Below are 9,059 nucleotides of genomic sequence, written 5' to 3' on the forward strand. Positions count from 1 at the left end.
CGGTCAGGGCCAGAGGAGACGTTCATACTGCCGCAGGTGGGTGTCCCTCCTCATGCCTGTATGTGCTGGCTGTGGAAGAGGCAGCCACTAGAAGAGCATTGCTGGGCCGTGCCGCTGCCTGCAAGCCCCTTGCTCACACACAGAGGGGCTGTGCCCTTGCGCCCCACGGTGATGACACCGGGTGCTTTTCTGCACCATTTATCCTAAAGCCCTTGACTGAATAATTCCCCTACAGCTCAGTGGGCAGCATTATGGCTGAGCCTAGAGGAACATCTGCGACTAGAGAATCATAGAAGCACGGAATGGTTTGGGCTGGAAGGGACCTTAAAGGTCGCCTAGTTCCCACCCCCTGCCACAGGCAGGGACATCTTCCACCAGCCCAGGTTGCTCCCAGCCCTGTCCAACCTGACCTTGGACACTGCCAGGGATGGGGCACCCACAGCTGCTCCGGGCAACCTGTTCCAAGGCTGGGTGGCTTTGATCTCTGTGGCACTCAGTGTTGGGCATCCGGGGCTATTTTCTAGTCCCCACAGAGGACAGGGTCCCTCATCTTGGTGACAGCCTTCCCTGGGCAGTGGGGCAGGTAGGTGGGACACACTTGCTCTGGGAGCACCCATCTCCAGGGCCCTGCAGCCTGTGACACCCAGCTGGGAGGATGGCACAGGTGGTCACTGGCTGCTGCTGCCCACTCTCTGGGCACCCTGCAACTGCCCTGCTCATCTCGCTGTCGCTGCAGGCAAACCACAGCAACTAACCTGTTTCTTTCCAATATATTTTGCAGGCAGCAGCTACCGTGGCTGCAGCTCCTTGTTCCTCCCCAGCAGCTGAGCAGCCCTGGGCTATGCTGTGAACCCTGCCCCGGCGGGCTCAGCCCTCTGGGCTGGCAAGTCCAAGCTTACCAGAGCTGGCTTGAGATGGTGAAGCGAGTCACAGTGTCCCTGCTCTAGGAGCTTGGCTGGGTCACTTGTCACAGTTTAACCCTAGCCGGCAGCTCAGCCCCACACAGCCACTCGCTCACTGCCCCCAGCTGGGATGGAGGAGAGAATCAGAAGGGTAAAAGTGAGAAAACTCGTGGGTTGAGATAAACATCTCTGTCCTACCAACACTGTCACCAGCATGAATCCAAACCATAGCCCCATATTAGCTAATACAAAGAAAATTAACTCTATCCCAGCTAAAACCAGCAACTGGGGTCACAGCGAGGAGGCTGTGAGGTGACAGAAAGCAGGACCCAGACCACATCTAACTGTGCTGTGCTCCTCCATCCCACTGCGCCTTCAGCCAGCCAGCCCTGCAGGCACCCCTCAGCTCCGAGGGGGCCAAACTTCTGCCTTGGCAGCCCTGGGCTCCTCACTCAGCTCCGCTAACGCCCCTTACTCCTGGCCTTCAGGGCCCTCTCTTCTCCCACTCTCACGTGTTGCCTGAGCAACATCTTCTCTTTGCATGGATGAGTCAATGGATGAGTCAATGGGTCGTTTGGGGACAGAGCGCTGCAAACCCCTCCAAGGCCGGTACCTCCAGGCATGATTCTAGCAGAGGTGGGAGGAGAGGGGGCAAAAAGGAGGGGGCTGCAGCTCCCTCCTCGCCTCCCTGCCCAGCATGCTCATGCCTGCTGCAGATGGCTGCCTGCCTCCCACCCTGCGGCTGCGTCAGGCTCTTGCATCTCTTTGGCAGGATGGTCCACGGGGCAGGGATCCTCCAGCACACGTCAGCAAAGCCAGCTCCAGTGTTGGACATGGCACAGCCCACACCAGCGTGGCGCAGAGCCACACTGAAAGGCAGATGTACAGTCAACGAGCGCTCAGAACACCCCGGGGGAAAGGCAGGTTTCCCTCCTGCTCCCTTGCAAGCCCTTGCGTGGAGCATCACTGTAGTGAAATGGACCCTCTCCCCTGTCCCCCTGGGTTTTCTACTTCCCCATCAGCAGCTGCAGAGCCAAGACTAACGAAGAGCACATTGCTGGCTGCTGTCATCTCAATTAATGCAGCGCTGCTTGCTTTAGCAATTACCTGCCAGTGGCTCGTAGCCCACTTCCAGCTGGAGAGCTCCTGCCAGCATTTACAGATGATGACCAGAAATGGGGAGCAGACATGGAGGGCACCTTCATCCAGCCTTGCCTGGATCTTGGATGCCCTGAGGCCTGGATGCTCCCTCTGCCAGAGACACCTGCATACCCAGAACATGCACTGGGACTAGGATGGGGATCAGCTGGCCACCAGAGAGCTTGAGGTGAGTGCATTAGCCCCTGGCTAATGGCTCCTAGGAGCAAAGTTACCCTGGCCAGAGAAGGGTGGCAAGGCTCTCAGCACAGGCGTGGCTTCTATGGCTGTGGCCCAAGCTTATGGTGAAGCTCTCCATGAGGGAAGTATGTCAGTGAGAGCAGTGCTATGGTCCCCTGTAGCCACAAGTGCTGGCTTGCAGGTGACAGCACTAGCCAGCCACCGGGAGCAACTGAGCATCCTCAGGAAGAGGCACAGAGGCCACACTGGCTTCTTCTGCACAGGCATCACAACCTCAAATCTCCCAGAGGCACCAGCCTTAAAAGAAGAGGGGGAAAAAAATATCTCCTGCATCAGGGCAAAAAGGGTTAGGAGATTGCTGGGGTTTTTTTCTTAAATGTGATTTTTTAAGTCAGAAGAGAAAGTGCTCTTTTTGTTTACTTGCTGCTTTCCGAGCTTTCAGGGTCTGCCAGGGTCAGGTTTTCAAAGTGTTCCTCCAAGCAGTGAGGGATGGGAGCTTATTTAAAAGCAAAGTGAGGTGGGAGAGTGAGAAAAGCAAGCCAAATCTCTCCTGCCATTGAGAGCAGGGTTTGCAGAAGCAACAGCAAGTCCTGACAAAGGCACAGAAATGGGGGTACCCCTGTAAGACCTTGGTTCTGGCCAGATCCACCCTTTGCAGCTCTCCAGCTTGCTGTAAGCCTCAAGACCTTGTCCCAAAATTCTCGTATTTTTCCAGACATCTCCTACTATCTTCCTTCCCCACCACGTCTTGCCCTGTGTGGGCTGCAGCATGCCAAGCCCATCCCAAAAACCCTTCCTCACCTGAAGCTCAGGTCTCCTGTACCACTGCGTCAGCTGAAGTAGTCACGCAAAATAGAGTCACAGAGGCAAATGTTGTTCCAGAAGAGGGAGAAACATTGTCAGCCTTCTCCAGAGGGCAGTGGCAGTGGAGATTTAAATGGCCACAATGCAATTTCCTCAAGATGTTGAAAACTGTTACCAGGCTTTTCTTCTAAACTAGAGCTCTTTACATAGTGTTAATATTTGCTTCGCACTACAGCAAGGTCTTGCCACACTTAACTCCATCAGCGCAGTTTCCTCTTTGGCTGTGCACGCGTGTGTACACATGCGTGTGCACCGAGCCAAACAAAACACCCCTGCTGCTAAAAGCAGAGCTCCTTATTGCTACCCAAGTCTTAGGATTTTGCTGCTGATCACCGTGTCCAGGAAACCTTAAATGAGAGGTTTAGAGTACCTTGCACCTGCCAGGATGCCCCCGTGCCATGGCATCGCACTGTCCCCGAGCCAGCCTGCAGGCTGGGAGCAGCTGAGAGCAGGCTGCTCATGTGCTGTCCTACTCCCCCCGCCAGCCAGGGCACAGACTTGAAGAAACAGCTGTATTTTCACTGAAAGCCATCACAGGACTGTTAGGCAATGCTCTTTGAACAGCAATGCCCATCAACTCCCCTTGGCTTTATGGGGGTTGTGATCCTAGTGGCATGCATCTCCTTCAGGGTGGAGGACAGTGAGTGATGAGGCTGAGCGCAGTCATGCAAGCAGCCCTGTCCTGGTGAGCAGAGAAGCCCCACGCCTGACTCTGAGGGATGGGGGATCTCTGCAGGAGGCACAAACGCTGCAGCAAGCAGCCTCAGAGACAGTACCAGCAGCCTCCACCCTCGTGGTCAGCTCCAGCTCCCACCAGCCCAGCTGTCCTGGCTGCCCATGACACAGGCACCAGTGCCAGCCCAGCACTTGGCCGTGCCCAGGGGACAGACTGTAAGGTTGCCTTTAACCTCCATGCGCTGGGAGTGGTGTGGTTATCAAGCGGCTGGTTCACCCCACGCCAGAAAAAGGCTGGAGGCAGCACTGGATGTGGGATTCCAGGTGGCAGGTTGCATCAGGATAGGCAGCAGTGAGGGTCCTTTTGGACGGCAGCCCCCCATGTCCCCCAGTGGGGAGCTCCCAGCTGCTGCCAAGCAGTGGCAGCTGGAGAGATGCTGCGTGTTTGATGCGACACATGTGTATCAGGCACAGGTCAGAGGTGCAGCAGCTGGGCTTCCCGCAGCAGGGCTTGCTGACCAGTTTACACAAGTACCTGGGTGCTTTCCAACCAGCAGTTGTACTGTGTGCCTCATGCCTACCTCTCACCGGGCCCAGAAGCTAGGCATAAAAGGGAAATGCCAGCTTTGGCCATCTCCGAGGGGTCACTGCCGGTGCTGTATGAAGTAGTCCCATACATTCTGGGCACCAGGACTGCAGAAGGCCACATAGCAGGGGACCAGCTGCAAGGCATCACAGCTCACGCTGGGGCTCACATGCTGCAGAAAGGCAAGATAGCCAGCTGGACTGCTGAGCTGCGTGAAGCTGCAGGACCAACCATGCCAGAGCCAGCTGGGACTCCGAAAGAGGCTTGTCTCCTGCTCTGTTTTCCACATCTTTCCTGCCAAAGATTTTCTTGGCCGGGCAGTGGCTGGGTCTTGGTGCTGTTGCCCCAGGAAGGCTGCTGGGTGGCTGAAACAGCTACCCCAGGCGGGGAGGGGGGCCCGGTGGCGATGGATGTGCCTTGCCAGCCTTCCTGGGCCGGCTGCTGAGTGTGCGGTTGCGTCTGACAGGCCTGTGCTGGCACCAGATTGATGTCCTTTTTGTTCCTGATAAGGATCTGAAGTCTCCTCTGGGTTCCAGCAGCAATTCTTTTATCCTTCCTGATTGTGGCATCCGTGCTCCCGGAGTCCCCAGAGATGCATCAATCGCAGAGCTGCAGGCGCCGCGGCTGCTATCGGCAGAGATGATGGAAAAGCTACAGGAACAGCTGTCATTTCTCCCTGTTTGCGTTTTGTTCTCGGCCTATCAGTAGGACGTTTTCTGCCAGACACCTATCAATCTGCCGCGGCGGAGCCCAGCCCTGCCTGTTTGCCTGCCGCTGCCAAAGCCTGCCTGCAGCCTCCTGCCGGCAGCCAGCCCGCTGCCCTGCCAGCCCAGGGCTCCATCCTGACAGCAGACAAACCCAGCCCAGCCCCTGGACAAGGAGGAGCAGGGGGCACAGCGGCAGGTAGCAGGGGCAGTGCCAGGCAGGATGGCAGCCCCCCACGACAAGCTCTGCATTAGGATTACGCTGGGGCTGCCCCATCCACCCTCTGCTATGCTGGGCTCTCCCCAGAGCATCCCCGTGCTCCGTGGCGTCAGGGCTGACAGCACTGGGGGAGAGGGGGCCACAGGGACATTAATGGCAGGGGACACCTCTTTTAGCTCCATGTAACGAGGTACAATACCTGAGGTTAAAAAAAAGCTAGTTTGATCTGCCTCGTGCTTCCTCAAATTCTTTTGAATTTCCGATGGCTGCTGGCCGTACGTAAGAGGGCTCGTGATGCAGTTTTCAGTAAGTCTGGGTAGTGAGACCCCCGAATACATTTTACTTCAGAGGGGAGCTGCCAGAGCACCGTGGAGCAGAGGGCTGTGGGGTCTGTGATGCCCTTGGCCCCTCCTGCACTCTGATGTGGGTGTTACCTGCCCCCCGGCCAGCAAAGCATGCAGCTCCCAGGACTTCAGTGCTCAGCATTTAGCTCATCCCCCTCCGTGATGGGTAAAGACAAGATAAAGACAGGCACCAAGTCCCATTTAATGCCACTCTCTATCCATCACTGGGCTCACAGCCCTATCGTGCCTCATTGCTTAAAACCTTCCGGGCAAGATGACCCGCTTCTACAGGAGTCAGCACTGCAACTGAGCACTTGCAGAAACCCAGGTCCTCCCAGAAATCCAAGTCCTGGCCAGGTGACCGGGGAAAGTCACTGTCCTCCTGCTGCTCTCTGCAAACATCCCACAGCCAGCAGGCATCCACCAGCCAGGACCAGCATCGCTGTCCCTTGCCCTGTGCCTTGTCCCATCAGTGCTTTCACATCCTCCTGCGCTGGGCTTTCCCCTCCGTATGGGACTGCCTCTGTCCTTCTCCCCAGCCTTGGCTGTGCCCCTCACCAGCTGCACCCAAGCCCAGGCATCTCCCTGCTCTGCCAGCAGTTCTGAGCAGATGCCCCGTTTCCTTCTGCAAGGCTGGAAACACTGATATGGTAAACATTTGCATGCAGACATCTGCGGGTTTTCTGATGGTATCCTCATGTCTGTCTGTTGTTGGTATGGCTGACAAGTGTGACTGCATAGCGGGGCTGTCAGTGCCACCGCAGAGCGGCTGGGCGCATGTTGCAGCCCCTGCTGGATGACTCAGCCCCTTCAGATGGAGCTGCAGCCGCCCCGAAGGGTGTCCGGTGTTTGCTCCGAAGGGTGTCCCGGTGTTTGGGCTGGTGGGTGCCGGCTGGCACGTCAATGCCACACCACTTGCCCCTTTGCTCCTGCTCCCGGTGTGGTCAGGGTGTCTTCAGGCAGAGATGAAATGTCCCAGACACCAGCTGGGAGAGCAGACTATTCTTAAGACATGTTGTTTCTTTCTCTTTGGGTTTGTTTGGGGCTTTTTGTAAGCCTCATTTAACTCAACTGAGTGACATATGCTGGTTTTGGTGAAAAACCACTGTTTTCTGCCATACTTGGGCTGGGATTGCAGATTGCTGCCATGGCCCCTAGCTTTTCTTCCTTGGGCTAAAGCATCTTCTGTCAAAGCCAAAAGCTGATTGCCCTGCAAGGTACCACATTGGAGAGGCTCTCCTGGCTGCTCATGCAGGAGTGATCAAGCTGTCCCAGCGTAGTGGGCTCTTCGGCTGCAGCCTGGTGTCCTGGGGTGCCCAGCTCCGCATTAACCTGACTCCCCCACGCAGCTTTTCCATCCAAGCCTGTGTTACAGTGGTGCTAATTAAACAAATACATCTCAATTCCGATGAAAATCTACATGTAAATCTTTGTGATGCTTCACAGCAAGCTGCATTTTAGCAGTCAGCTCTGCAGTCTCTTATGCCTCCTCGGAGAGTGTTGGCTGCATGGTCAATGAACCTTCATGGGGGCTGAAGCCTTCCAAGCCCCCCTGCCTTGTGTCACCTCACCCTTGCCAGACGCAGCTCTCCATCCGTGTCCCCCCCGCACAGGACTGTGTGCCAGGGCAGGGACCGGTTTCTCCAGGCGTCTCACTGAGCCTTGCTTTCGCCTTGCGCAAGAGGAGGGCGACCGCCTCTTCAGCTGGGGTGGGAGCCCCAGGCAGGAGATACAGGCTGAGCCGTGCCGGCCAGGCTCCATCTGCAGTGCCTGGGACCCTAGAACAGCATGCAGCTCTTGCACTACACCCAGTTCTTTCTTGCATCTGTTCTTTCACTTATTTGCTTTCCTCCCTTCTCCGGCGAATGAGCAGAAAGGAGAGGGGGCTTTTTCTACCTGTTTATAGACTCACAGCAATTAGAAATAAAAAGGTTGCCTACCTTTTCTTGGTGAAGATAAATTTGAGCGACAGCCTTTGTGCATACTGAGCACTGCTCTTGAAGCTTTCTCCCACTGCTACCAGGATGCACACTGCACATGAGCTATATCAAAGGCACTATAATGTGTCTGAGATGCTATAGGGGGTACTATTAACTATACCAATGACATTTTCATCTTGGGGGGGGGGGGGGGAAGACAGTGGAAAAAAAAGATATATCTGCTTAAAATTCCTGTCCAAGAAGATGAATTTGCAAATGGGCCTGATCACGGAGAGGAGCTCTTTGGGGCACTGCCACCTGAGGTTAACTCCCTTTTCATCCTACCGCAGCTTTTCCAGCATAGCCTGGGCACCAGTGGGTATCCTACTCCACCACCAGCTCAGGGCTTGTTAGCATTTAAACTCTCCCCGCAAATACAGAGCCTGGATGATGAAAGGTTAGTGGGGGGTGTGTGCTGCTGTTTGTCCCTGCTCAGGCCCCTGGAGAGGAGGACAATGGCTGGCTACTTACCTCCTGCCATGCCACTCCGAGCATTTCTGGTCCCTCCACCAAGGTTGCAGTGCAGTGGGGGTTGGTCTCTGCTCCTGGGGAACAAGCAACAGGACAAGAGGAAACGGCCTCAAGTTGTGCCAGGGAAGGTTCAGATTGGAGATCAGGAACAATTTCGTCACTGAACAGGTGGGTCAGGCACTAGGACAAGCTACCCAGGGACGTGGTGGCATCACCATCCCTGGAAGTATTTAAAAAACAGGTAGATGCAGTGCTTAGGGACATGGTGTAGTGGTGGGTTTGGCAGTGCTGGGTTAATGGTTGGACTTAATGATCTTGAAGGTGTTTTCCAACCTAAACAATTCTATGGTTCTATGATTTCCAGCCTACTCCCACCCCACGGCAGCTAGGGAAGCTCTCTGCCACAAGCCATTGTCAGCCACACGTGCTGGCTTGCAACCACGCGCTGACTGACAGCAGCTTTGGAGCAACCAGCTGTTATGTGGCCGGCAAAGGCTTTGCAGCCCAGCATGGCTTGAAACCACTGGTCCCCATGGCTGTGCCAGAGCACGACCCTGCTGAGGAGCAAGACCCCCAACATTATCACGGGAGAGGTTCACTCCTGCCTTGCCCTGCTGCCACGTTGCCCATTGTAGGGGCATGGAGTTGCCTCTGGCACGTTCTTTCCATCCACAGTCTAGAAGACAGAAGCAAACCAGAGCAGGAAAGTATCAGGGTTTGTGCCAGGATGGCATTTCCAGCAAACCAGGGTTTGTGCCAGGATGGCACCTCCCTGCTCAGCCAGCTGCTGTGCCACCCCTCCAGCCGCGAGCGGCTGGCATCCCGGGCAGCAGTCATGGCGATGTGCCCTCACTGCTGCTCTGCACCATGCTCACGGCAATCGCAGGCTGTGATGAGACTTTGTGTTTAACCACACAGGAGCTGTGCTCTCCCCTTTCTTCCTCCTCCTCCCATCGCCACTTACTTTTCCCTCCTC

The 9,059-nt window shown here is 55.8% G+C and overlaps 1 long non-coding RNA gene across 4 annotated transcripts in view; it reads right to left on the minus strand.

Moving 5' to 3' along the window:
* Positions 1–9,059, minus strand: part of LOC119151588 — a 44,822-nt gene that overhangs the window by 14,303 nt on the left and 21,460 nt on the right. For all 4 annotated transcript variants that reach the window (XR_005105465.1, XR_005105464.1, XR_005105463.1 and 1 more), the window contains one exon: positions 8,084–8,157. This is a non-coding gene — a long non-coding RNA (uncharacterized LOC119151588). The remainder of the gene's footprint in view (positions 1–8,083; positions 8,158–9,059) is intronic.

The sequence above is a fragment of the Falco rusticolus genome, chromosome 7, assembly GCF_015220075.1.
Source record: "Falco rusticolus isolate bFalRus1 chromosome 7, bFalRus1.pri, whole genome shotgun sequence".
Taxonomy (NCBI): Eukaryota; Metazoa; Chordata; class Aves; order Falconiformes; family Falconidae; genus Falco; species Falco rusticolus.